The sequence below is a fragment of the Amblyraja radiata genome, chromosome 29 (assembly GCF_010909765.2).
Source record: "Amblyraja radiata isolate CabotCenter1 chromosome 29, sAmbRad1.1.pri, whole genome shotgun sequence".
Taxonomy (NCBI): Eukaryota; Metazoa; Chordata; class Chondrichthyes; order Rajiformes; family Rajidae; genus Amblyraja; species Amblyraja radiata.
The window spans coordinates 1171920-1199304 of NC_045984.1; the positions used below are offsets into that span (position 1 = coordinate 1171920).

General features: G+C 46.3%; 1 pseudogene; it reads right to left on the bottom strand.

Moving 5' to 3' along the window:
* Nucleotides 1-1112: 1112 nt before the first annotated feature.
* On the bottom strand, nucleotides 1113-27385 carry LOC116989705 (annotated as a pseudogene).

Below are 27385 nucleotides of genomic sequence, written 5' to 3' on the forward strand. Positions count from 1 at the left end.
ACATCACTACTTTACTTAATCTCTCCTTTTCTTACTTTTGTTATTTGTTTATTGTTAAACTTAAAACAAGAAGTTGTACACGAAATGTATTATGTTATATGCCATGGTTTATATAATTGTACATTGCTTCTAATATTTTTATTATTTAAAAAAAAATTCAAATTGCCAACGGCCACGGACATCTCATTTGCATAGATGGATCTAAATATTCATGAATGCTGCAGAATAATTGCCAATCAAAAAATTTCAACCAATACGATTAAAGGATGCAGATGACGACAGTATAGATGCTCCAATAGCATAGCGCCCCCATGACACTCAAAGTAGGTTGTAGCATCATAGGTAGCAGACATGGTTTATCAGGAATTACAGCAAAATATTGCTAGTCACAAATTTAAACAGATTTAAAGTGATTATTTATTATTGGAAACATGCAAAAATCCAAATAGTCAATTATAATGAGGTTAACATGATTAAATTGTCAGGTCAGTATCTGATATCTGTACACTAAGTAAATAATCAGTGTCTGACACCTGTATGCTAAGTTTTGTTCATGAGTTCTTGCCGTCTTCTGTTATAGATTTTAAAAAAAACATGTTGCTCACCCTTTTGCGTTACCCCCCCCACACACATAGACAGGAGATAATTATATACATATTGCAATATGTTTCTGTGTGCGTACTGCTCTGACAGTCCGCTGAAAAAATGCCTATGTGGGACAGGCCCATAATGGAATTCACCTTCGACCCTGGCGACAACCAACTACGTCAACAAAAATTGACGCCACTGTCGCCGAAAAATGTTCGACATGTTGAAATTTTTTCTGCGGTTGCCCAAAAAAAAATTGCATGGTGGGACAGACCCATTAGAATTTAGTCTGATATACATAAAGTGCTGGAGCGGAACTGGCAGCATCTCTGGAGATAATTTAGTCTCCCGAGACACTGGTTCGGAGTCCGCTCAGCAGTGGTCACTGCGCCATCATTTCAGCTAAAACCCTACAGAAGGACGGGGACAGAAATACAACTGCACATTGACGGCACGGTTCTTTCTGCTGCCGGGTCGGTGGCTCTCAAAAGAGCCGCTTGTTGCCCGTGATGCCGAGGCCGGATTCAGGCGCGCTCCCCACGGATGCGGCGGGCCAGCTGGATGTCTTTGGGCATGATGACATTTGTGGGCATTTGTGACTCGCTTGGCGTGGATGCCGCACAGATTGGTGTCCTCAAAGAGCCCCACCAGGTAAGCCTCGCTGGCCTCCTGCAGGGCCATGATGGCCGAGCTCTGGAAGCGCAGGTCTGTCTTGAAGTCCTGAGCGATCTCCCGCGCCAGGCGCTGGAAGGGCAGTTTGCGGATCAGCAGCTCGGTGGATTTCTGGTAGCGCCGGATCTCTCTCAGAGCCACGGTGCCGGGCCGGTAGCGATGAGGCTTCTTCACTCCGCCCGTGGCTGGGGCGCTCTTCCTCGCTGCTTTGGTCGGCAGTTGTTTGCGAGGAGCTTTCCCTCCGGTCGATCTGCGCGCTGTCTGCTTGGTCCGGGCCATTATCCTTTAACGAAAGATTATAGAGGAGCAAGATAGACCACTCCTCCGAAATCCAATGGACTGACAAAGCAAAGATCCTCGAGTATCTTGAAGCGGGAACGGACAGTTATACCAAAGCGCTTACATCAGGTGGCAGGGAAGAGGAAAGAAACTAGAGGCTATATATATATATAGCCTTGAGAATACATTTTATTATCTCTTAGTTAGAGATAATAAAATGTATTCTCATGGATCAGAAGCAACTTTGATTTAAAGCATCACTATTACTTTATATGTCTTATGTAAGATGATGTACATAAACCATAAAGGCAATTATATATATTGAATTGATTGATATAATTTATTGCCACACAACCAGGGTCGGTGGAATTTTGAGTTGTCAGCAGCGGTACAATAATAAAGAACACACAACCACAATAAAAATATAACACAAACATCCACCACAGCATTCATCACTGTGGTGAAAGGCACAGAACTTGGCCAGTCCTCCTCCATGGTCGGGACCTCCACCCTCCGCAGCCGTTGCTGCGGGCGTCCAGATGGTAAGGGACAAAGTCAAAGGCAAGGTAAGTCCAGGATCGGCTCTTCCCCACCGGAGACCGCGGCTTCAGGCTGGTGTAGGCCGCAGGCCGACGGTCGAAGATTTAAAGTCCCCGCCGCGCCGCAGCCAGAAGCACCGCAGACCGCAGGGCCGATGGTCGAAGCTCCCCTCCAGGGGTGATGGTAAGTCCACGCCGGACCCGCGGTATAAGTTGGCCGCGGGCCGGCAGTGATGGCTTCTTCTTCCCCCGGGTCCCCCACGTGAGATCCCGGGCTGTAGACGCCGCGCCAGCTGGAGCTGTGCAGACCGCGGCTTCAGGCTGCCGGCTGCCCCGGGCCAGCGAAACGGAGAGCTACCCTCCAGCGAGGGCTCACCCGCTCCACGCCGAGAGTCCACGCTGCGCCCGCCGCTGAAGCCCCGGGCGCGTCTCCGGGAAACGCCGCGCCGATCCTTGCTGTTAGGCCACGGGGGAGGCGACCTGGAAAAAGTCGCCTCTCCGTGGAGGAGGCGACCGAAACAGTTTCCCCCTCACCCCCCCCCCCCCCCACCACACACATACAAAACACCGAGAAACATCAAAAACATACTTTAAAACATACTAAAAAAAATAAAAAAAGTTGAAAAAAACTAACGCGCTGCTGACAGGCTGCTGCCACTGCAGCGCCCCCTACCTACCATATAACCATATAACAATTACAGCACGGAAACAGGCCATCTCGGCCCTACAAGTCCGTGCCGAACAACCTTTTACCCTTAGTCCCACCTGCCTGCACTCATACCATAACCCTCCATTCCCTTCTCATCCATATGCCTATCCAATTTATTTTTAAATGATACCAACGAACCTGCCTCCACCACTTCCACTGGAAGCTCATTCCACACCGCTACCACTCTCTGAGTAAAGAAGTTCCCCCTCATGTTACCCCTAAACATCTGCCCCTTAATTCTCAAGTCATGTCCTCTTGTTTGAATCTTCCCTATTCTCAAAGGGAAAAGCTTGTCCACATCAACTCTGTCTATCCCTCTCATCATTTTAAAGACCTCTATCAAGTCCCCCCTTAACCTTCTGCGCTCCAGAGAATAAAGATCTAACTTATTCAACCTTTCTCTGTAACTTAGTTGTTGAAATCCAGGCAACATTCTAGTAAATCTCCTCTGTACTCTCTCTATTTTGTTGACATCCTTCCTATAATTGGGCGACCAAAATTGTACACCATACTCCAGATTTGGTCTCATTTGGTCTCACCAGTCTGAAGAAGGGTTTCGGCTCGAAACGTCGCATATTTCCTTCGCTCCATAGATGCTGCTGCACCCGCTGAATTTCCCCAGCAATTTTGTGTACCTTTGGTCTCACCAATGCCTTGTACAATTTTAACATTACATCCCAGCTTCTATACTCAATGCTCTGATTTATAAAGGCTAGCATACCAAAAGCTTTCTTTACCACCCTATCTATATGAGATTCCACCTTCAAGGAACTATGCACGGTTATTCCCAGATCCCTCTGTTCAACTGTATTCTTCAATTCCCTACCATTTACCATGTACGTCCTATTTTGATTTGTCCTGCCAAGGTGTAGCACCTCACATTTATCAGCATTAAACTCCATCTGCCATCTTTCAGCCCATTCTTCCAAATGGCCTAAATCACTCTGTAGATTTTGGAAATCCTCTTCATTATCCACAACACCCCCTATCTTGGTATCATCTGCATACTTACTAATCCAATTTACCACACCTTCATCCAGATCATTGATGTACATGACAAACAACAAAGGACCCAACACCGATCCCTGAGGCACCCCACTAGTCACCTGCCTCCAACACGACAAACAACCATCCACCATTACCCTCTGGCTTCTCCCATTCAGCCACTGTTAAATCCATCTTGCTACTCCTACATTTATACCCAACAGTTGAACCTTCTTAACCAACCTTCCATGAGGAACCTTGTCAAAGGCCTTACTGAAGTCCATATAGACAACATCCACAGCTTTACCCTCGTCAATCTCCCTAGTAACCTCTTCAAAAAATTCAAGAAGATTAGTCAAACATGACCTTCCAGGCACAAATCCATGCTGACTGTTCCTAATCAGACCCTGTTTATCCAGATGCTTATATATATTATCTCTCAGTATCTTTTCCATTAATTTGCCCACCACTGAAGTCAAACTAACAGGCCTATAATTGCTAGGTTTACTCTTAGAACCCTTTTTAAACATGGAACAACATGCGCAGTAATCCAATCCTCGGGGACTATTCCCGTTTCTAATGACATTTGAAATATTTCTGTCATAGCCCCGGCTATTTCTACACTAACTTCCCTCAATGTCCTAGGGAATATCCTGTCAGGACCTGGAGACTTATCCACTTTTATATTTTTCAAAAGTGTCAGCACTTCTTTTACTTTGATACTCATTGTATCCATAGCTACTCTACTAGTTTCCCTTACCTCACATAATTCAATATCCTTCTCCTTGGTGAATACCGAAGAAAAGAAATTGTTCAATATCTCCCCCATCTCTTTTGGCTCTGCAGATAGCTGTCCACTCTGTCTCTCCAATGGATCAATTTTATCCCTCGTTATCCTTTTACTATTAATATAGCTGTAGAAACCCTTTGGATTTACTTTCACCTTACTTGCCAAAGCAATCTCATGTCTTCTTTTAGCTTTTCTAATTTCTTTCTTAAGATTCTTTTTACATTCCTTATACTCCTCAAGCACCTCATTTACTCCATGCTGCCTATAATTATTGTAGATCTCCCTCTTTTTCCGAACAAGATGTCCAATTTCCCTTGAAAACCAGGGCTCTTTCCAATTCTTACTGTTTCATTTCAACCGAACAGGAACATAAAGATTCTGTACTCTTAAAATTTCCCCTTTAAATGTCCTCCATTTCTCTTCTACATCCTTCCTATAAAACAAAATGTCCCAGTTCACTCCTTTTAAATCATTTCGCATCTCATCAAAGTTAGCCTTTCTCCAATCAAAAATCTCAACCCTAGGTCCAGTTCTGACCCTCTCTATAATTATATTGAAACTAATGGTATCGTGATCACTGGACCCGAAGTGCTCCCCAACGCATACCTCCGCCACCTGCCCCGTCTCATTTCCTAACAGGAGGTCCAACACTGCCCCTCCTCTAGTAGGTACCTCTATGTATTGCTGCAAAAAACTATCCTGCACACATTTTACAAACTCCAAACCATCCAGCCCATTTACCGAATGTGTTTCCCAGTCTATGTGTGGAAAGTTGAAATCTCCCACAATCACTACTTTGTGCTTACTACTAATATCTGCTATCTCCTTACATATTTGCTCTTCCAATTCTCGATCCCCATTTGGCGGTCTATAATACACCCCTATAAGTGTTGCTACACCTTTCCCACTTCTCAGTTCCACCTATAATATAATTATATAATAATAAATATATGCATATATATATACACATACATGTATACAAACATACATATATACACATACATATGCACACATACATATGCATACATTTATATGCACATATATATACACACATATATATATACATATACATGCATACATACATATACGTGCATACATACACATATACACGCATACATACACATATACACATACATGCATATATACACATACATGCATATATACATATGATCATTTTCCAACGATCAATAGATTTAGGATCAGTTCCTGTGGATTGGAGGATAGCTAATGCTATCCCACTTTTTAAGAAAGGAGCGAGAGAGAAAACGGGGAATTACAGACCAGTTAGCCTGACTATGGTGGTGTGAAAGATAATCCATGGGAAGGAGTCCTCGCCCCCCAATGATGACCCCTTTTCCCGTCTCCAACGCACCCCCTCCTCATGGAACCCCCTTCGTAACGTCCCAGCTCTGGAACTCTTTATCCAGAACCGCCGCCGCGATGTCAACCGCCTCAATTTCTCCACTCCCCTGTCTCACTCCAATCTCTCCCCCCCTGAACGCACTACCATTGAATCACTCCACAAAAACCCAGATTCGGTTATCAAACCAGCCGACAAGGGAGGTGCCGTGGTAGTCTGGCGCGTCGATCTCCACAAAGCTGAGGCCACGCGCCAACTCTCGGACACCTCCTCCTACTTACCCCTGGGCCATGGCCCCACTGACGAGCACCAGGCCACCATATCTAGCACTATCACCGACTTCATCAATTCCCACGCCCTGCCTGACCAAGCTTCCAACCTCATCGTTCCCCAGCCCCGCACGGCCCGTTTTTACCTTCTCCCCAAAATCCACTAACCCGGCTCTCCCGGCAGACCCATTATTTGTGCGTGTTCGTGCCCCACCGAACTCATCTCCACATACCTTGACTCCATACTATCCCCCTTGGTCAAATCCCTTCCCACCTATGTCCTAGACACCTCAGACACTCTCCGCCGCCTCCGCGCATTCCACTCTCTAGGCCCCCACCCCCTCATCTTCACCATGGACGTCCAGTCACTCGCCACCTCCATCCCCCACCAGGATGGCCTCAAAGCCCTCCGGTTCTTCCTCGACCAGAGGAGCAACCTATACCCAGCCACTGACACTCTCCTCCATCTAGCAGAGTTGGTCCTCACACTCAACAACTTTACGTTTGACTCCTCCCATTTCCTCCAAACACAAGGCGTAGCTATGGGCACACGCATGGGCCCCAGCTACGCCTGCCTCTTTGTCGGGTACGTTGAACAATCCTTGTTCAATACGTACCAGGGCCCCATCCCCGACCTCTACCTCCGTTACATTGACGACTGCTTTGGGGCCACCTCCTGCACCCACACACAACTGACTGACTTCATCTAGCAATTATAGACCTGTTAGTTTGACTTCAGTGGTGGGCAACTTAATGGAAAAGATACTTATAGATAATATATATAAGCATCTGGATAAACAGGGTCTGATTAGGAACAGTCAACATGGATTTGTGCCTGGAAGGTCATGTTTGACTAATCTTCTAGAATTATTTGAAGAGGTTACTAGGGAAATTGACGAGGGTAAAGCAGTGGATGTTGTCCCTATGGACTTTAGTAAGGCCTTTGACAAGGTTCCTCATGGAAGGTTGGTTAAGAAGGTTAAACTGTTGGGTATAAATGCAGGAATAGCAAGATGGATTCAGCAGTGGCTGAATGGGAGAAGCCAGAGGGTAATGGTGGATGGCTGTTTGTCGGGTTGGAGGCAGGTGACTAGTGGGGTGCCTCAGGGATCTGTGTTGGGTCCTTTGTTGTTTGTCATGTACATCAATGATCTGGATGAAGGGGTGGTAAATTGGATTAGTAAGTATGCAGATGATACCAAGATAGGCGGTGTTGTGGATAATGAAGAGGATTTCCAAAGTCTACAGAGTGATTTAGGCCATTTGGAAAAATGGGCTGAAAGATGGCAGATGGAGTTTAATGCTGATAAATGTGAGGTGTTACACCTTGGCAGGACAAATCAAAATAGGACGTACATGATAAATGGTAGGGAATTGAAGAATACAGTTGAACAGAGGGATCTGGGAATAACCGTGCATAGTTCCTTGAAGGTGGAATCTCATATAGATAGGGTGGTAAAGAAAGCTTTTGGTATGCTAGCCTTTATAAATCAGAGCATTGAGTATAGAAGCTGGGATGTAATGTTAAAATTGTACAAGGCATTGGTGAGACCAAATCTGGAGTATGGTGTACAATTTTGGTCGCCCTATTATAGGAAGGATTTCAACAAAATAGAGAGAGTACAGAGGAGATTTACTAGAATGTTGCCTGGGTTTCAACAACTAAGTTACAGAGATAGGTTGAATAAGTTAGGTCTTTATTCTCTGGAGCGCAGAAGGTAAAGGGGGGGACTTGATAGAGGTCTTTAAAATGATGAGAGGGATAGACAGAGTTGATGTGATCAAGCTTTTCCCTTTGAGAATAGGGAAGATTCAAACAAGAGGACATGACTTCAGAATTAAGGGACAGAAGTTTAGGGGTAACATGAGGGGGAACTTCTTTACTCAGAGAGTGGTAGCGGTGTGGAATGAGCTTCCAGTGGAAGTGGTGGCGGCAGGTTCGTTGGTATCATTTAAAAATAAATTGGATAGGCATATGGATGAGAAGGGAATGGAGGGTTATGGTATGAGTGCAGGCAGGTGGGACTAAGGGAAAAAAGTTGTTCGACATGGACTTGTGGGGCCGAGATGGTCTGTTTCCGTGCTGTAATTGTTATATGGTTATATGTTATATGGTTGTTATATCCACTTCACCATCAACTTCCATTCGACCACTCCAATACACCTGGACCATTTCCGACACTTCCCTACCATTCCTTGACCTCACCATCTCCATCACAGGGGACAGACTTCTGACCGACATACACTACAAACCCACTGACTCACATGGCTACCTGGACTACACGTCTTCCCACCCTGCCCCCTGTAAAGACTCCATCCCCCTACTCCCAATTCCTCCGACTACGTCGCATCTGTTCCCAGGATGAGACGTTCCACACCAGGGCATCGGAAATGTCCTCGCTCTTCAGGGAACGGGGATTCCCCTCCTCCACCATAGATGAGGCTCGCACCAGGGTCTCGTCCATACCCTGCAACACTGCTCTCTCTCCCCATCCCCGCACTCGCAACAAGGGCAGAGTCTCCCTAGTCCTCACCTTTCACCCCACCAGCCGGCAAATACAACAAATAATCCTCCACCAATTCCGCCACCTCCAACGTGACCCCACCACTCGCCACATCTTCCCATCTCCCCCCATGTCTGCCTTCCGCAAAGACCGCTCCCTCCACAACTCCATTGTCAATTCTTCCCTTCCCTCCCGTACCACCCCCTCCCCGGGCACTTTCCGTTGCAATCGCAAGAAATGCAACACCTGTCCCTTCACCTCCCCCCTCGACTCTATTTAAGGACCCAAGCAGTCGTTCCAGGTGCGACAAAGGTTCACCTGTATCTCCTCCAACATCATCTACTGCATCCGCTGCTCTAGATGTCAGCTGATTTTCATCGGGGAGACTATGCGGAGGTTGGGCGATCGTTTCGCCGAACACCTCCGCTCAGTCCGCAATAACCTACCTGAACTCCCGATGGCTCAGCACTTCAACTCCCCCTCCCATTCCCAATCCGACCTCTCTGTCCTGGGTCTCCTCCATTGCCAGAGTGAGCAACACCGGAAATTGGAGGAACAGCACCTCATATTCCGCCTGGGTTCCTTGCGTCCGTTGGCATGAACATTGAATTCTCCCAATTTTGCTAGCCCTTGCTGTCTCCTCCACTTCCTTAACCCTTGAGCTGTCTCCTCCCATCCCCCCGCCCTCGGGCTCCTCCTCCTCCCTTTTTCCTTCCTTCTCCCCCCCACCCGCCATCAGCCTGATGAAGGGTTTCGGCCCGAAACGTCACCTATTTCCTTCGCTCCATAGATGCTGCTGCACCCGCTGAGTTTCTCCAGCATTTTTTTGTGTACCATCTCCCTTTGACCTGTGCAACGCCACCTGCTGTACAGGAGAAACAACGTGTCCTCCAACCCCACACAGTCCACCAAACATCACATTCCCCCTTTCCAGTTTGAACGTCTTCATTTAGCTGGACCTCGCTTCACTCTTTTTTTCCAGCCTTTTTTGCGTTTCACAACTCTTGCTAAAGGCTCAGAATCAACAGTTCTCCTCAGTGTTCTTTTTTCAAGAGATATCAGTATTTGCTTTATCTGTATGCTGTTGTTTCTCCTCTTGGCTGTAGTTTTTTTGGATGCAAACGCTATTGGTTCTTTCTTGCCGTTCGGCACCGTTTGTGAGATTACTGCTCCAAGACCAGGCAGCGATGCATCGGTGGCCAGCGAGATCGGCTTCGATGGGTCATAGTGGACCAAACGCATCTTCTGGGCGAGCATCTCCTTCAACCTGGTGAATGCATGGTCACACTCTTTGGACCAGTGCCATTCAACATCCTGTTTTCGCATGTAATTCTCACACTTGCTGACCATGTTGCAATCCGTGGTAGATGACAATGCCATAGTTCATCCATTGTAGATCAAGGCGTCATGTCAAGTTTGAAAACATGGATCCAGTCGATGGCGCACAGGGATGTACCTTCTTTCCCAACGACGATCAGCGGCAACATCTGTCATACCATTACAGGAAACAGCGACAGTGCATTTGCCTTTCGTGGGAATGGGCTGTTGTCCGTATCCGAAAAGGCGGATGTTGGCCGGTTTCAGTTTCGGCGATCCGATCCTCTCCCAGATGTGCTGACCCACTAGTGACACAGCCGCACCAGTGTCCACCTGGAACTGTAGATCGACATTCGAGACCCGTAGCAAAATCCTCGTCTTGTCGGTGATTGTAGACACTCCGAGCACTTCAATAGGAATGGTCTCCGTGATTTGGTCGACTGTGTTTTGTGGTTTCTTGCCCTTTCTCAGCTTTCCTACGGAATGATACACTGCCTGGAGATGACCTTTTCGGCAACAGGCATAACAAATGGACTTGATATACGAGCACTCACGGTGATGATGAGCAGGGGGACGGTTCTTCTGAAACTGTCCCACTTTCTCCGGATTAGCTCTGGGTCGATCAAGTGGTTTCTGGCATTGCGGAATCTGGCGTTGCAGACGAGTCTTGACGAACTGTATGCACCTCCAGAGGGAGCTTTGACGCTGTTTCGCTGGCCATTTTGTGCATTTCTTTACTTAGCAGCTTGGCCATCTTAGCACACTGCAGCACATTCTTCAATGAGGCATCTGATTCCTTGAGAATCACCTGCTGGATGAATGAGTGCCTGCAGCCCATGACCAGTTTATCCCGCAACGCATTGTCTTGGCACTTTTCCGAGCATTGAGTTATAAAATCACATGCCTTTGCCTTGGTGTGAAGATCGGCAAGAAATTCGGTGATCGATTGCCCTTCCTGCTGCACCGTCCGGTAGAAATCAAGGCGAGCTGCGAGGAAATTTTGACTTTCTACGGGCTAGTGGAGTCAAGGGATATGGGGAGAAGGCAGGTACGGGTTATTGATAGGGGATGATCAGCTATGATCACAATGAATGGCGGTGCTGGCTCGAAGGGCCGAATGGCCTCCTCCTGCACCTATTTTCTATGTTTCTATATTAACTGAAATCTTTAATGCTTTACTCAATGCAGGCAGCAATACGTTAAAATGGCTGCATCCTCGCACACACAGACAGGAGAGAACTATATACAAAACATCTCCCTTTGTCCTGTGCAGCTGCTGCACGGGAGGAGTAACGAGTCCTCCCACCCCACACAATCCACCAAACATCACAATTACATTCCAGAGTTTGGAAACAGGTGGCTCTGAACACTGTATTAGTTGCTGTAGTCCCTCAACTACCTCCTCTCTCAACTCGACACACGCTGGAGTAACTCAGCGGAACAGGCAGTGTTTCTAGAGAGAAGGAATGGGTAATGTTTCGGGTCAAGACCCTACTTCAGATTTGTCCCACTTAACAAAGTTATTTTCCTCTGGCAGTTCATCCCATATATACACTACGCTCTGTGGGAAAAGTTGCCTCTCGACAGCCTATTGAGTCGTTCTCCTCTCACATTAAACTTATGTCCTCTGGTCCATGATTCCCCTACTCTGGGTAAACGACAGTGCATCTACCGTATCTATTCCACTCATGATCTTGTACACCTCTATAAAATCACCTCTCATCATATAGCCATATAACAATTACAGCAGGGAAACAGGGCATCTCGGCCCTTCTAGTCCTTGCCGAACACTTAATCTCACCTAGTCCCATCTACCTGCACTCAGACCATAACCCACCATTCCTTTCCCGTCCATATACCTATCCAATTTATTTTTAAATTATAAAAACGAACCTGCCTTCACCACTTCCACTGGAAGCTCATTCCACACAGCTACCACTCTCTGAGTAAAGAAGTTCCCCCTCATGTTGCTCCTTAACTTTTGTCCCTTAATTCTCAAATCATGTCCTCTTGTTTGAATCTTCCCTACTCTCAATGGAAACAAGCTTATACACGTCAACTCTGTCTATCCCTCTCATCATTTTAAAGACTTCTATCAAGTCCCCCCTTAACCTTCTGCGCTCCAAAGAATAAAGACCTATCTTGTTTAACCTTTCTTTGTAACTTAGGTGCTGAAACCCAGGCAACATTCTAGTAAATCTCCTCTGTACTCTCTCTATTTTGTTGACATCCTACTCTGCTCCGAGAAATAAAGTCTAGCCTGCCGACCCTCTCCTTGTAGCTCTGAACCTTAAGCACTGGCAACATCCTTGTAAATCTTGTCTGAACTCCTTTCAGATTAGTTATTTTGTTCACTATTTTCAAAATACACGTCTTATATTAACAAAAACATTTCAAATTCAAAAAGAGAGGGTTCGATATAGCTCTTAGGACTAACAGAATCAAGGGATATGGGGAGAAAGCAGGAACGGGATACTGATTTTGAATGATTATGTTGTGGTAAAACACTATTCTGACAACCAGGCCATATGCGTGTAGTGGAGACGTAAGAAACTGCAGATGTTGAAATTTAGAGCAAAACAAAGAAAGCATTGATAGAACTCAGCAGGTCTGGCAGCAACTGTGGAGAAAATGGCCAGATGACATTACTTCTTGCAGAGAGTTGTGAATCTCTAGAACTTTCTTCCCTCGCAGGTTGGGCAGGCGAGGTATTTAAAGAGGGGCAGATATTTCTTGAACTTAAAGCAAGGAATGAACAACTATGGAGAACTGGTGTAGAAGAGAAGGTCCAGGGGAGATCAGACATGACATTAGTGGGTGGTGCAGCAGGCTTGAGGGGCCTAGTGGTCTATAACTGCTCCGATTCTGTTATGTCCTGCTATACCTTTTCAACAGGCTATAGTATCAGAGAGTAATACAACTTGGAAACTAGCCCTTCGGCCCAACTTGCTCATGCCAGACAAGATGCCCCATATCCATGTCCCATCTGCCTGCTGATGGCCGATATTCCGCTAGAACGTTCTAATCCATGTACCTTTTCAAATGTCTTTAAAATGTTGTTAGAGTACCTGCCTCAACTACACCAATATCAGCTCGATCCAAATACCCAAATATCCAAAATATTGCCCCTCAGGTTCCTCTTAAATATTTCCCCTTTCACGTTAAATCTGTCCTCTGGTTCTTGATACTGTCAGAATAATGTACACGAGGCATGAGTGAGAGTTAACCTTCATATTTGCAATAACTTTTCAGACAAGAAGAACAATCAAGCAAGAGACTGTTCTCCAGACACAAAGCATGCAGCATTTTTTTATATCATTTTTGATAGCATGATTGTAAGGTCAGTCATACACACTTGTTAACAATGTTAACTGTTGTGATCCAGTATTATGTAATTTTCCCCTCACAAACATATCATTGTCACCAAAAAAATAAGTTAATCAGGCTCTTAGAATAAAGGGGAGGTCATTTAAGACTGAGGTGAGAAAAAGCTTTTTCACCCAGAGAGTTGTGAGTTCATGGAATTCCCTGCCACAGAGGGCAGTGGAGGCAAAGTCACTGGATGGATTTAAGAGAAAGTTATATAGAGCTCTAGGGGCTAGTGGAGTCAAGGGATATGGGGAGAAAGCAGGCACGGCTTATTGAAACGGGACGATCAGCCATGATCACAATGAATGGGAGAGGGCCATTATGGCCTCCTCCTGCACCTATTTTCTATGTTTTTATGTTTAAGAAAGAACTGCAGATGCTGGTAAAATCAAAGATAGACACAAAATGCTGGATAAACTCAGCGGGTAAGGGAGCATCTATGGAGAGAAGGAATTGGCAACCTTTTCAGTTCAAGACCCTTCTTCAAACTGATGTCAGGGGAGGGTATTGGACAAAGAAAGAATGTGGGCGGAGACAGTGTGAGGACTTGGAACAGGGAGGGGAAGGAGAGAGAGAGAGCAAGTGCTACCATGAGTTAGAGAAGTTAACGTACATACCGCTGGGGTGTAAACTACCCAAGCAAAATATGAGATGCTGCTCCTCCAATTTACGCTGGGCCTCACTCTGACAATGGAGGAGGTTCAGGCCAGAAAGGTCAGATTGGGAATGGGAGGGGGAGTCGAAGTGCTGGGTAACCTGGAGATCAGCTTGGTTAAGATGGACTGAGCGGAAGTGTGCTGCGAAACGATCTCCGAGCCTGCGCTTGGTCTCACCGATGTAAAGAAGATGACACCTGGAACAGCGGATACCAGAGATGAGGTTGATGGAGGTGCAGGTGAACCTCTGTCTCACCTGGAAAGACTGTTTGGATCTTTGGATGGAATCGAGGGGGGAGGTAAGGTGACAGGTGTTGCATCTCCTGTGGTTGCAGGGGAACATACCTGGGGAGGGGATAGTTTGGGTAGAAAGAGACTAGTTGAACAGGGAGTAATGGAGGGAACGGACTCTGCGGAATACATAGAGGGGTGGAGATGGGAAGATATGTCCAGTAGTGGGATCCCTTTGGAGGTGGCAAAAATGTAGGAGGATTATATGTTGTATGCGATGGCTTATGGGGTGGAAGGTGAGGACAAGGGGGGGGACTGTCCTTCTCACGAAAATGGGGAGGTGGATTAAGAGCCGAGCTGCGGGATAGTGAGGAGACTCTAGTGAGAGCCTCATCTATAATGGAAGAGAGGAACCCCCGTTCCCTAAAGAATGAGGACATCTCCAATATCCTTGTGTGAAAAAACTAGTCCTGGGTGCAGACGTGGCGTAGAAGGAAGAATCAAAGATTATAGAGCAGAGCAAGATGTGCCACTCAGCAAAAAAAGCGTAGTATGACATGGGTGATTGTTGATGCCATTATATCGGGCTGCCTCGACTACCGTCATGGCGTCTACATCTAAATCTTCATCTCACTGCTCTGCGATCAATTGCTCTAATCGTCAATGTAGACGACCCGACCTGTCATTCTTTAGGTTCCCCAATAAAAAAGAAAGGTGAGTAAATATTATTATTTTCTGTCAATATTATTCTGTCCTGAAAATGTTATTTTCTGTTCTCCCATCAACGGTCATTGGGAAACTAGGTTTGTCAGTACATTAGAAAGTTATTAGAATTCATTTAAATAGATCTTTACTTACCACAATAATAAAGTCATCAATTTTAACACTTCTGTACATTTTTGGTTATGTTCTTGTAAGGCAGGGGTCTCCAAAATATGGCCCGCGAGACACATTAGGCACACCACAAGATTTTTTGAGCTCAGATTTGAGTCCGGGAACGTGGCGGCTGTTACCGGTTATGTCCCTCGAATTGTCGAGACATCACAAGCAAAGATCACAAGTCCGCCGTGAAGAAGGGTGCAATCAAAGATTATAGAACCCTGCTCTATCATCTTTGGGTGCAATGGTGGGGCGGGGGGTTCAGCGGTGACGGTCGGAATGGAACGTGCCATCATTCCACTCTCCCTCCCCTCCCTTTTCCTTCCCTTCTCCCCTCCCCTTCTCCGACAAATAAAAAAGGTAGCCTTCCGCCCTAAAAAGGAGCAGCACCTGCTCCCTCTCCCCCTTCTCTCTCTTTCCCCTTTTCTCTCTCCCCTCTCGATCTCTCTCTCTCCCCTCTCTCTCCCCCTTCTCTCGATCTCTCTCTCTCCCTCTCCCTTTCTCTCTCCCTTCCCTCTCTCCCTCCCTTCCCGCTGCGTGAGAGTTGGCAGCCTTGCTATGCCTTAGGTCCAAAAGAGGATAGAAAGAAAATACTTCATGGTCTTTGGAAGAAGATTTTAATAAGCTCTTCTACATTTAAGGTAAATTGACATATTAGAGGCAAAAAGCATCTTCAATAGACATAGGCTGTGGGCCGAGCATCAAAAATGTGTCTAGAAAAAGGATTTTGTGACCCAAGTCACCAAACTACATTAAATTTTCCACAGATTTGGATGAAATATAATTGAGAAAGAAGTCATAACTCGTAATTGCTGAAAGTTGCACATTAATTAATTAAACTAATTAGAAAATGAGATCCGGAAAATAAGCGCCATTTAGCCAATGCCCGTATTACACCATGGGCAGCCTATTCCCGTGTTGCAGTCCATTTAAACTATATATTATTATACCAATATATATATATATATATATATATGTAACCTGTAAATATGAATGTAATCATATATAATTAAGTATAATTATATTATATAAAAATAATATGATGAATATAATTGTGAGTGTGTTTTTTTAATGACACTGTCGCAGAGATCCTGCTCCTGAACCAGCCTAATTAATGGGTTAGGGCAGTTCTTGTGGGTTCCTTCCTTTACTGAACCCCACTGACTGCCAGTGTGCAGAGTGGGGGTGACGGCCATAGTGGGACTGGGGCAGTGCCAGGCAGGCATGTTCCAGTCGCTTTAATAGGAAATTAAATGAGACTGCAGCAGATGTCCCAGGTATTAAGGGCTCATGAACCTGCCTAATTAAAGGGTCAGGACAGATCCTCTAGGTATCCCCATTTACTGAACCCCGCTGACTGCCAAAGTGGGGAGAGTGGGGGTAACGGCCATAGTGGGACGGGCAGTGCCAGGCAGGCATGTCCCAGTCGCTTTAATAGGAAATTAAATGAGACTGCAGCAGATGTCCCAGGTTTTAAGGGCTCACGAACCTGCCTAATTAAAGGGTCAGGACAAATCCTCTAGGTTTTCCCATTTACTGAACATTTTTCAAAGTAACATCATATGACCATAAGTAAAAAAAGATTTGTTGTTTGAGTCCTATCATTACCTTTCTTCCTTCTAGACTTTGCTATCGCTCGATTTATTGTTGTTATGTTGCAGAAGCACTCTGCATGATAACCCGGGATACACTGCTGCCTCCTAATAATAGAAGATAATATGTGTCAGGGTGTATTTTACATATTTTCATGTTTTATATTATGTAAGACAATATCGACATATCAATGAGGAAATTAAACATGTATGCATGTCCAGGTAGATGGGATGGCAAGTCTGCAAATTATCAAATGAGTGTTCATTAAAGCACAGTGAATGTCAGCACAGAACACTTTTGTGTGGACAGGCTCTGAAGAGTGGAGGGGCAGAAGCTGCAGAAAAAAAAAATCTCATATTACTTAGGTCTGCATGGACTTCGATTCATAAAATGTCAATCTCTTCTTAATGTCAATGAGACTGACACTGTAATTTACAGCCATAGATAAGACTTCAAGTTCAAGTGCAGGAGCAGAGGGTGCAGAATAGCTAGAGAAAGAAACATCTCATAGTACTTGGGTCTGCATGGACTTCAATTCATAAAGTGTCAACCTCTATTTAATGTCAGTGAGACTTACACTGTAATTTACTACAATTGATAAGTAATTTCAAGTTTCAGTAGAGGATACAGAAAAAAAAAATCTCATAGTCATTAAGTCTGCATGGACTTCAATTCATAAAATTTAAACCTCTTCTTAATGTTAATGAGAATAACAATAGGTTACTACCATAGAAAAACTAGTTCAAGTTCACATATCACCAATTCATTTCTACAGAAAAATCAACCATTTCTGACCATTTCCCACTGCAATGGAAGCCTATACATAGCGATCGATATCCCTCCGTTTTTCTCCCGTGGTCGGGGTCTGAAAACGGCCGCTACAGTCAGCACTGTGTACAGCCTCCCCCCCCCCCGCCCGAGATGATCCGCGGCTCCGCGTTCGCGAATCGGCCGCTTCTTAATTGAGACCGCGGCTTCACTATACCGCGGGTACCTAGGCCCCACGGTCGGAGCACTTTTTCCCAGTAAGTTATCGCAGGCAGCTCCGAGATTAGCTGTTAAAGACTTATTAAACTACAACAAGCTGGCAATAGTGACAATGTTTAATTGACTGTTATGGAAACATATAGTTTAGGCCCTCAATTTCATGAATGAATGAATGAATGAATGTATTCACATTATAAAAGGGTGCAATTAAATTAATTAAACTCCATACAGATAGATTTTCATAAATTCAGACTTTAGATCTTACCTTTCAGTTAGAGTTGATTCCTGGCTGTGTTGGAGCACCTCAGCAGCGACTTTGCTTTCAAGGCTTTCTTCTACTTCAATCCACTTAGCAGCACTTTCTTCAGCCTTTTTAATGCTTTTCTCACTAAATTCAATTAACCTGCTGCAAGTTTCCACGACATGTATTCCACAGAACAACAAATCGGAATCTCCAGTAAAACAGGCATCAGTGAAGCCCCCTCAGCCATTTTGTGCGCTAGCCTGAAGCAAAGCGCGTGATTGGCCAACTGGCAGACAACTCAATGTTAAACGTGCTTTGATTGGACTAAAAATGACCCAAATTTTTTCAGTTTTTCTCTAATTTAATAAAAAACGTGCAAGTCTTCTTCATGACGAATTTCAGGGGTGATTTATATAATTCTTTTTACACAATATGTGAAAATTTCATGTAGTTTGGTGACTTGGGTCACAAAACTGTAGAATAAAGCTCCTCGGCCCACAGCCTAACAGGTCTCTCCATGCAACTGAAAACAATTGCACTTAAGTGATACATCATCCATTCTGCAGGCATGCAGTTATAATCGTTTTTATCTTATTAATTAATCCTAAATTATATTTTCTGTAATTTCAGATGACATTAAGAGACATAAAGACGCAGTGAGCAGCAACAAGAGGCACAACAAGAAAGAACTTAATAATTCTCATCTTTGACATTTAAATTGTTCTTATTTTTTAAGTCATTCTCATTTTAAACTTTAATAAATCCTTTTTCCACTTTTCATGACCGTGTGTTCTTCATCACAATGGGAACCTAATGGGCAGGAATGGATGCTCCATGGGAGAGCCACTAAAGGGCCTGTCCCATGAGCAAGCGACTGCATGCGGCGAGCGCGACCAAACTGGAAGCGGGGACCGCGCGAAGGTCGAGTGAGTGACATGAAGTTCGAGCGAAGTCCGCGGGAAGTTCGCGCGTGACGTACGCTGTCAAGATGTTGTGTCCGGCATCGAGACGCTGCGTATGCCCATCGAGGCGGTGCGTATGGTGTCGAGGTGGCTGCGGGCCGGCAGGCCGTTGACGCGCGGAATTTTTGAACACTGTCAGTTTTTCGGAGCCCCGCGCGATGTCGGGACCAGCTCCGCACAACTCCATATGGCTCCGGCGATCGAAGTGGGACCGGCCCCGTAAGGCCGTATGGCTCATGCTCGTGGGACAGGCCCTTAAGAGTGCATGGGGGGAGGTTGTGGGGAGATGGACTAAATGCGTGGGGGGGGGGGGGGGGGGGATGGCAAGGAGCAGAGTGGGAGGGTGAAGGGAGCAGGAGTGACTGAGTGAACTGCCAGCGTACAAGGTGTGAGTGACTGCATTGCCAGCCCACCAGCTGTCAGTGACTGCACTGCCAGCCCCACCAGACGTCAGTGACTGAACTGCCAAACCATGAGCCTTGAGTAAATGAACTGCCAGCCCACCAGCTATAAGTGACTGAACTGCCAGCCCACCAGCCGTAAGTGACTGCACTGCCAGCCCAATAATCCATTCAGTCCACCCTATCCCCCTTCTCTCTCTCTCACAGAGTCTGTCACCTGTTTCCGGCAGAATTTCTGGCAGTTTCTCAGCAGCCGGCCTGCAGGTCTGAATGACTCTACTGTCAGGCCTCAGTGACTGAGCTGCCTCGCCTCAGTGACTGAGCTGCCAGCCCAAGAAACCATTCGACCCACAATGTCCATACTAGCCTTCTGGAAACCAGTCCCTTCGGCCCACAACACCCATATTAGCGCAACAGAAAGCCCCCCCACTGGCCAGCAATATTGGAATTGGTGGAGAGGTGGAATATTGCGTTGGGTGACCAGCCCTCCCGTGTGATGCTGGGGCCCAACGGGTCCCACTTAGTCTAGTTATTGTATATAATCTGGAAATGTTGTCCTTTGTTTGAAATATGTTGAATTTTACATCACTTTTGTTGATTAGCTGATATGCAAAACACTGCTACCCTGTATATGTTGCGCACAAAATGATGTAAATAAAAAGTGTTTTCCTTGTTTATGAAGTTCAACTTAAAATTATTTGAAATTGTGGGGGTTGGTGCAAAATACTGCTGACCCACAAATGTGTCATGATGAGACATTCACATTTTAAAAATCCATGTCTCAAAAAAAAGCAAGAAGGTCCCCATGTTATTTGACCAACATCGGCTGAATTTAAATATGTAGGTATGTATGCACTAGTTTTGCTCCTAATTCCCTCTTCCAAATCATCAATATATATGGTAAACAGTTGTGGCCCCAACACCGAGCCTTGCGACAAAAAATTCCAGAAGATTAGTCAAACATGGTTTTCCTTTCATAAATCCATGCCGACTTGGACTAATCCTTTTACTGCTATCCAAGTGTCTGGTGTTGCATTTTGGAAAGACAAACCAGGACAAGAACTTCATAGAGAATGGCAGGGCTGTGCGGTGTATTGGACAGCAGAGGGATCTAAAATTGCAGGTACATAATTCCTTGAAAGTGGTATCACAAGCTGCTCTAAGAATCTATCTCCAAAGCACTCTACAAATTCCCTTTATTGGGCGACAGTACCAACCTGCATATTAAAATCTCCCATGACAACCATTGCCTTTCTAACATGCCAATTCTATCACCTGATGTAATTTGTATCCTTTATTCTGGCTACTGTTTGGGGGCTTGAAAATAACTCCCATCAGTGTGTTTTTCCCCTTGCAATTTCTCAGCTCTATCCACAATGACTCTGCATCCTCTGACCCTTTGTCAGATTTCATTCCTTACCAACAGTGCTACCCCACCCCCTCTGTACAGCTGTCTGTCTTTCCTTATTTTCCTTTCAGTGAGCATGGTAAAGGAGGTATGCCAGGAACCCAGATCTTACATTGTTCAATTAGAAGGAAGGTTCTACAAGGTTCTAAAAGGAATCGAAGACACATTTTGCTCGTAGACGAGTCTGCATCAACACAGCAATGTCCATTCGATGATACCACTGATTACCCAGATACAGGAATGGGGTCAGAAGATGAGAATGTTCTCATGAGTGATTGTCATGTAACAAGTCTCAGGTTCAGGTGCCTGTGTCTGTGGTTAAATCGCCTGTGAAGAATACCACGGAGAGGTTTTACAGGACACGTGCAGGACGTGTTTGCAAGCCAAATCCTAAATACAAAGACTGAATGTTTTCTTCATGACAGTTATTAATTGGTATTGCTTCGCATCGATGTAGTTATTAGTTAGTATGTATTTTAATTCATTTTGTTTAAGCTTTGTTATAATTAAATGAATGTATGTTTGGTTTTGTTTCATGGGGTATGAGAAAGAGGATTAGATCAGTCACTATATTCCTAATCCATGTCGGGTGTTCGTACAGACTGTTCCTGGAGTATGTTATCTAGCGCATGCATGCCATCCAGGGGCAGTTCAGATAGGGAATGTTCAGGAGGAATGTAGAGGCTTTGTCAATAGTCTGTTGCCTCGTGGTAATTAAAAAACTTATTATGTAGTTAAACTACTTGTCGTTATTCACACAACTTCATACAAGATGATCCTCTTCAAGTTAACCACAGGTTTGCCCCTTGCCCATTATTAAAACAACTCAAATACAGGCTGTATGGTCGTGAGAGGTTTCCTATGGTCGTGAGAGGTCACCTGCGACATGTCGCCAGGGGTCGCCTGGATGGTCGGGAGAGGTCTCCAAAGAGTCGTAGCGTCTTTCTGGTCGCCGCTGAATCAAGTCAACTTTATTTGTCACATACACATACAAGATGTGCAGTGAAATGAAAGTGGCAATGTCTGCGGATTATGCGAAAAACTACGGAACAGAATAGAACAGAATCAGTATTTACATAATAGAAAAAAAACAATAATTTAAAAAAGACACAACACAACAGTAAATTAGTACAGTAAATTAGTCCCTGGTGAGATAAGAGTTTACAATCCTGATGGCCTGTGGGAAGAAACTCTTTCTCATTCTCTCTGTTTTCACAGCAGGACAGCAGAGGCGTTTGCCTGACCATAGCAGCTGGAAGTCTTTTGATGGGGTGGTAGGGGTCCCACATAATGTTGCTGGCTCTGGATGTGCACCTTCTGATGTATAGTTCCTGCAGGGGGGCGAGTGTAGTTCCCATAGTGCGTTCGGCCGAACGCAGTACGCTCTGCAGAGCCTTCTTGTCCTGGGCAGAGCAGTTCCCAAACCAGATTGTGATGTTGCCGGACAAGATGCTTTCTACAGCCCCTGAGTAGAAGCACTGAAGGATCCTCAGAGAGACTCTGAATTTCCTCAGCTGCCTGAGGTGGTAAAGGCGCTGCCTTGCCTTACTCACCAGTGCGGCAGAGTGATGTCCATGTCAGATCCTCTGTGATGGGGACTCCCAGGTATTTAAAGCAGCTCACCCTATCCACAGTAGCCCTGCTTATCTCCAGTGGCTTATACGTCCTCAGATGATGTGCCCTCCTAAAGTCCACAATCAGCTCCTTGGTATTTATGACATTCAAGAGAAGGCTGTTGTCCTGGCACCAGAGTGTCAGATCAGCCACCTCCTCCCGGTAGGCCTTCTCATTGTTATCGGAGATCAGGCCCACAACCACAGTGTGACGTGTGGGATGAGTGTGGCGTTTGTGATGATCATTGAACTGAACTCACGGGGAAGGTAGAATGGACGGCATTAGATCGTCAGGTGCTCCGGGTCCGGCGAACAGGAAAGAGAAAGCGTCTTAATATTTCCAGGGTTGCACCAGTTATTATTGGCCATGAAGCAGACTCTTCCAACCTTGGATATCCCAGATTCTTCCGTTCTGTCGGCACGGTAAACAGTGAAGGCCTCGGTTGGGCAGATCACCTGATCCAGCCATGTCTCGGTCAGACAGAGGATGTTGCAGTCTCTTATAACCCGCTGTAATCTGATCCTCGCCCTGAGGTCATCCAGCTTGTTTTCCAGGGACTGGACGTTCGCCAGAAGAATGCTGGACAGAGGTGGACGGAAGGCTTGGGCTCTCAGCCTATTCCGAATCCCCCCCCCCCCCCCCCCCCCCCCCCCCCCCGCTTACGTCGATGTTTTCTCCGGCTTTTTCTCGGAGCTGTGCTCCCATTGTTGTTGCTGCGGCGCACTCTTTGGATCTATTCCGGCCACGCTGGATCGGTGAGTGCAGTGTTTAAAATGTCTCCGGTTACATTAAAGTTTAGTTTTACGAGATTATGTTGTTAGTGCTAGTGTGTTAGCACTTAGAAATAAATTTAAAACAAACATACAAGTTAAAAATACGCACAGACTCCATGGAGCTACCACAACGGCGACTGGAGTCGGTCGCGCCAACATGTTGAAAATTTCGGCACCTATCACGGGTGCCGGCAGTCGCCTGTAAAGGTCGCGTAAGTGGGACTGGCCCTTTACAGGTTTGTATGTAAATTGGTTTGAAATGTGTAAATATTCCCGAGTGTTGTAGAATAGTGTTAATGTACTGGGATCGTTCATCTTCTTTAGTTTTACAGATACAATGTGGAAACAGGCTTCGGCCCACCGAGTCCAGCAATCCCCGAACATTAACACTATCCTACACACATGAGGAACAATTTTACACTTACACCAAACCAATTAACCTACGTACTTGGATGTCTTTGGAGTGTGGGATGAAACCGAAGATCTCGGAGAAAACCCACGTGGTCACGGGGAGAATGTAAAACTCCGTAGAGACAGCACCCATAATCGGGATCAAACCCTGGTCTCCAGCGCTGCGAGGCAACTCTACCGCTGTGCCACCGAGTCGCCCACTGGTCGCTGCGGAGTTGGCGGGCCAAAAGGCCTATTTCTGCTCCGTATCTCTAAATTAAACTAAACTAAAAGGACAACACAAAAATGCATGTCGATGTTATCATATCATGTGAAGAGCTGCAATTTTTTAAGCCAGAGAAAGGAAATGGAGAAGGGGAGTGTACCTAATAACAGGTGGGGCACAGGGATTGGGTAGGCGGGGGGAGGGAGAGTGTATGGTTTTTATAACTCTTTATTAATGCAACACTCAAATAGACACACTTTCTCATGGTTGTTTATCTCCATTCTCTGGGAAATCTGAACACTTTCTGGAAACAGGTCAATAAATCCTTACAACGGACACAAAATGCTGGAGTAACTCAACAGGACAATCAGCATCACCGGAGAGAAGGAATGGGTGACCTTTCGGGTCGGGACCATTCTTCGGAGAAGTCAGGGGAAAGGAAAATGAGAAAGACAGTGATGCAGAGAGATATAGAACAAATGACAAGAGAAATAAACAATAGATGAAGGAATAGTCCATTCGCCCCTTCGAGCCATTCAATGTGATCATGGCTGATCATCCCTGATCAGTATCCCGTTCCTACCTTCACCCCATATCCCCTGACTCCGCTATCTTTAAGAGCCCTATCTAGCTCTCTCTTGAAAATATGCAGAGAAAAGGCCTCCACCGTCCTCTAAGGCAGAGAATTCCACAGACTCACAACTCTCTGTGTGAAAAAGTGTTTCCTCATATCCGTTGGCTTACCCCTTATTCTTAAACTGTGGCCCCTGGTTCTGGACTCCCCCAACATCAGGAACATGTTTCCTGCCTCTAGCATGTCCAAACCCTTTATAATCTTGTATGTTTCAATAAAATACCTTCTCATCCTTCTAAATTCCAGATTATGCAAGCCCAGCCGCTCCATTCTCTCAGCATATGACAGTCCCGCCATCCTGGGAATAAACCTTGTAAACCTACACTGCACTCCCTCAATAGCAAGAATGTCCTTCCTTAAATTAGCAGACCAAAACTGCACACAATACTCCAGGTGTGGTCTCACTAGGGCCCTGTACAACAACAGAAGGACCTCTTTGCTCCTATACTCTTGTTATGAAGGCCAACATGCCATTCGCTTTCTTCACTGCCAGCGGTTCTGCATGCTTACTTTCATTGACTGATGAACAATGGAAACCGGCGGCGCGACTCACCCGTTGCAGCGGCCCCTACAGCCTGTCTGTCTTTTTTTTATTTTTTGTCTAGTTAAATGTAGTGTTTGGTGTTTTTTAATACTGGTTTTAAATGTGTATATGTGGGGAGCGGGGGGGGGGGGGGGGGAGCGGGGGGCAGGGGGAAACCGTTGAAAATTTCTTCCCTCTCCGGGAGACCCGACCTTTTCCCTGTCGGGTCTCCGTTGTCGTTGGGGCCTAGCACCGTGGAGCGGCCTCCAACCTGAACGACCCGGGGGCTCGGGAGACTGCGGACTACTCACCAGGCCGGCCTCGGAGCGTGGGGAGCGGTGGTGACTCGACTCCTGGGGCTCGGAGGCTCGAGCAACGCAGCCGCAGGTCCGGTGGACTGGGACATCGGGAGCTCGCGGGTCCGGGGGGAGAGAGAGACCGCTTCCCGGAGCTCCCGCAACGCGACTTCTCCAGCCCATGTCGTGGGGTTGGAACGACCCGGAGCGGGGTCATACATCGCCCGGCACGGCTTCATGTCCGTGGGACATTCCAGCGCCCGCCGGGGGCTCCAAATTCGAGACTTCTAGACCGGGAGCGGGGCCGTAAATCGCCCGGCACGGCCTAAAATGGCCGTGGGACTTATCATCGCCCGCCTGGGGCTTGGACATCGGGAGAGACATGGAGAACAGGGGAGAGAAAATACTTTGCCTTCCATCACAGTGGGTCCACTGTGATGGATGTTTGTGTGAACTAAATTGTGTGTATGTCTAGGAATTATCTTTGTTTGTATTGCTGTGGAAACAGAATTCCCAAGGGATGCGCTTCTTCGGCCGCTTACACTTAGGTGCTCGGGTTGAGAGCAAAAATACTAGAGCATTTGGTTCAGAGCGCTCAGTCACCCGGCACAATTATATACAGCGCAACCATTGGCCATTTCGGCATTTTTTAACAGGTAAGAAAGTACGGTTTTGTGTGTTAACAGTGTATGCCGGAAGCTGCCATGTCCTCCAGATGGATTGATCCGATGACCTTACTTGCAACCCTCCTATAATTGATGGCAGATGGCTACTCAGTAACATCGCAATATTTTATGCAAATGTCAACAAATGCTTGACGTCGGGTCCACGTGCCCGCTATTCTGATGCATTAGTTGCCTTCTTGGCCACGGATCTCAGCTTGACTTTAATCTTACCAGACCTACGCCTTCAACTACCTGCCCTCCACCAAAGATCACAAGCTTGTCCTCCTCCAGACAGGGACCCATCGATTCTCTCGGACCCAGTCGCAGTCCCAACCACCCGACGCAGCCGGGTTTGCGATGTGCCCGACCACCCCAAGGACAGGACCCGAGGTGCTGATGGAAAGGGAATACGCCCTGTCTACGGGCACCCTGAGGGAGTTCCGGAACCGCTGGGCGTTGAATGTATCCTTGACAAGGATTGCAATATAATTGTTTAGCAGTTACTTAGCATATTTGTTCGTCTTGTATTATGGTGGTGTTTTGGTTTATTGTATTGTCAATACTATTTTAATATTTGAATAAATATTTTTGATTTAAAAAAAAAAAAAAAAAAAAAAAAAAATGACAGGACCCGCGATGACATTGCTGCCGTCGGGTCAGCACACCACCGACTCTTCCAAACCCACGCCGGGGACATCGAGGCTGCTTATTACCCCCACAGCAAACGTGCGGAATGGAGATATTAGAGACGACTCATGGGACTGTCCCACTAACCGACTGCTAGGGACTAGTTTTAATGAAATTCACCTACGACAACCCTAGGACATTACCTACGTCAAAAAAAATTGACGTCACTGACGAAAATTTACTCTGAGGTACACAAAGTGCTGGAGTGGAACTGGCAACATCTCTGGTGAAAATGTAGTCTCCCGAGACACTGAAATCAGCTGGTTCGGAGTCCGCTCAGCAGCGGTCAATGCGCCATCATTTCCGTAAACCCTACAGAAGGATGGGGACAAAATACAACTGCACATTGACGGCACAGCTCTTTCTGTTGCCGGGTTGGTGGCTCTCAAAAGAGCCGCTTGTTGTCCGTGATGCCGAGGCCGGGTTCAGGCGCGCTCCCCACGGATGCGGCGGGCCAGCTGGATGTCTTTGGGCATGATGGTGACTCGCTTGGCGTGGATGGCGCACAGATTGGTGTCCTCAAAGAGCCCCACCAGGTAAGCCTCGCTGGCCTCCTGCAGGGCCATGATGGACGAGCTCTGGAAGCGCAGGTCTGTCTTGAAGTCCTGAGCGATCTCCCGCACCAGGCGCTGGAAGGGCAGTTTGCGGATGAGCAGCTCGGTGGATTTCTGGTAGCGACGGATCTCTCTCAGAGCCACGGTGCCGGGCCGGTAGCGATGAGGCTTCTTCACTCCGCCCGTGGCTGGGGCGCTCTTCCTCGCTGCTTTGGTCGTCAGTTGTTTGCGAGGAGCTTTCCCTCCGGTCGATCTGCGCGCTGTCTGCTTGGTCCGGGCCAT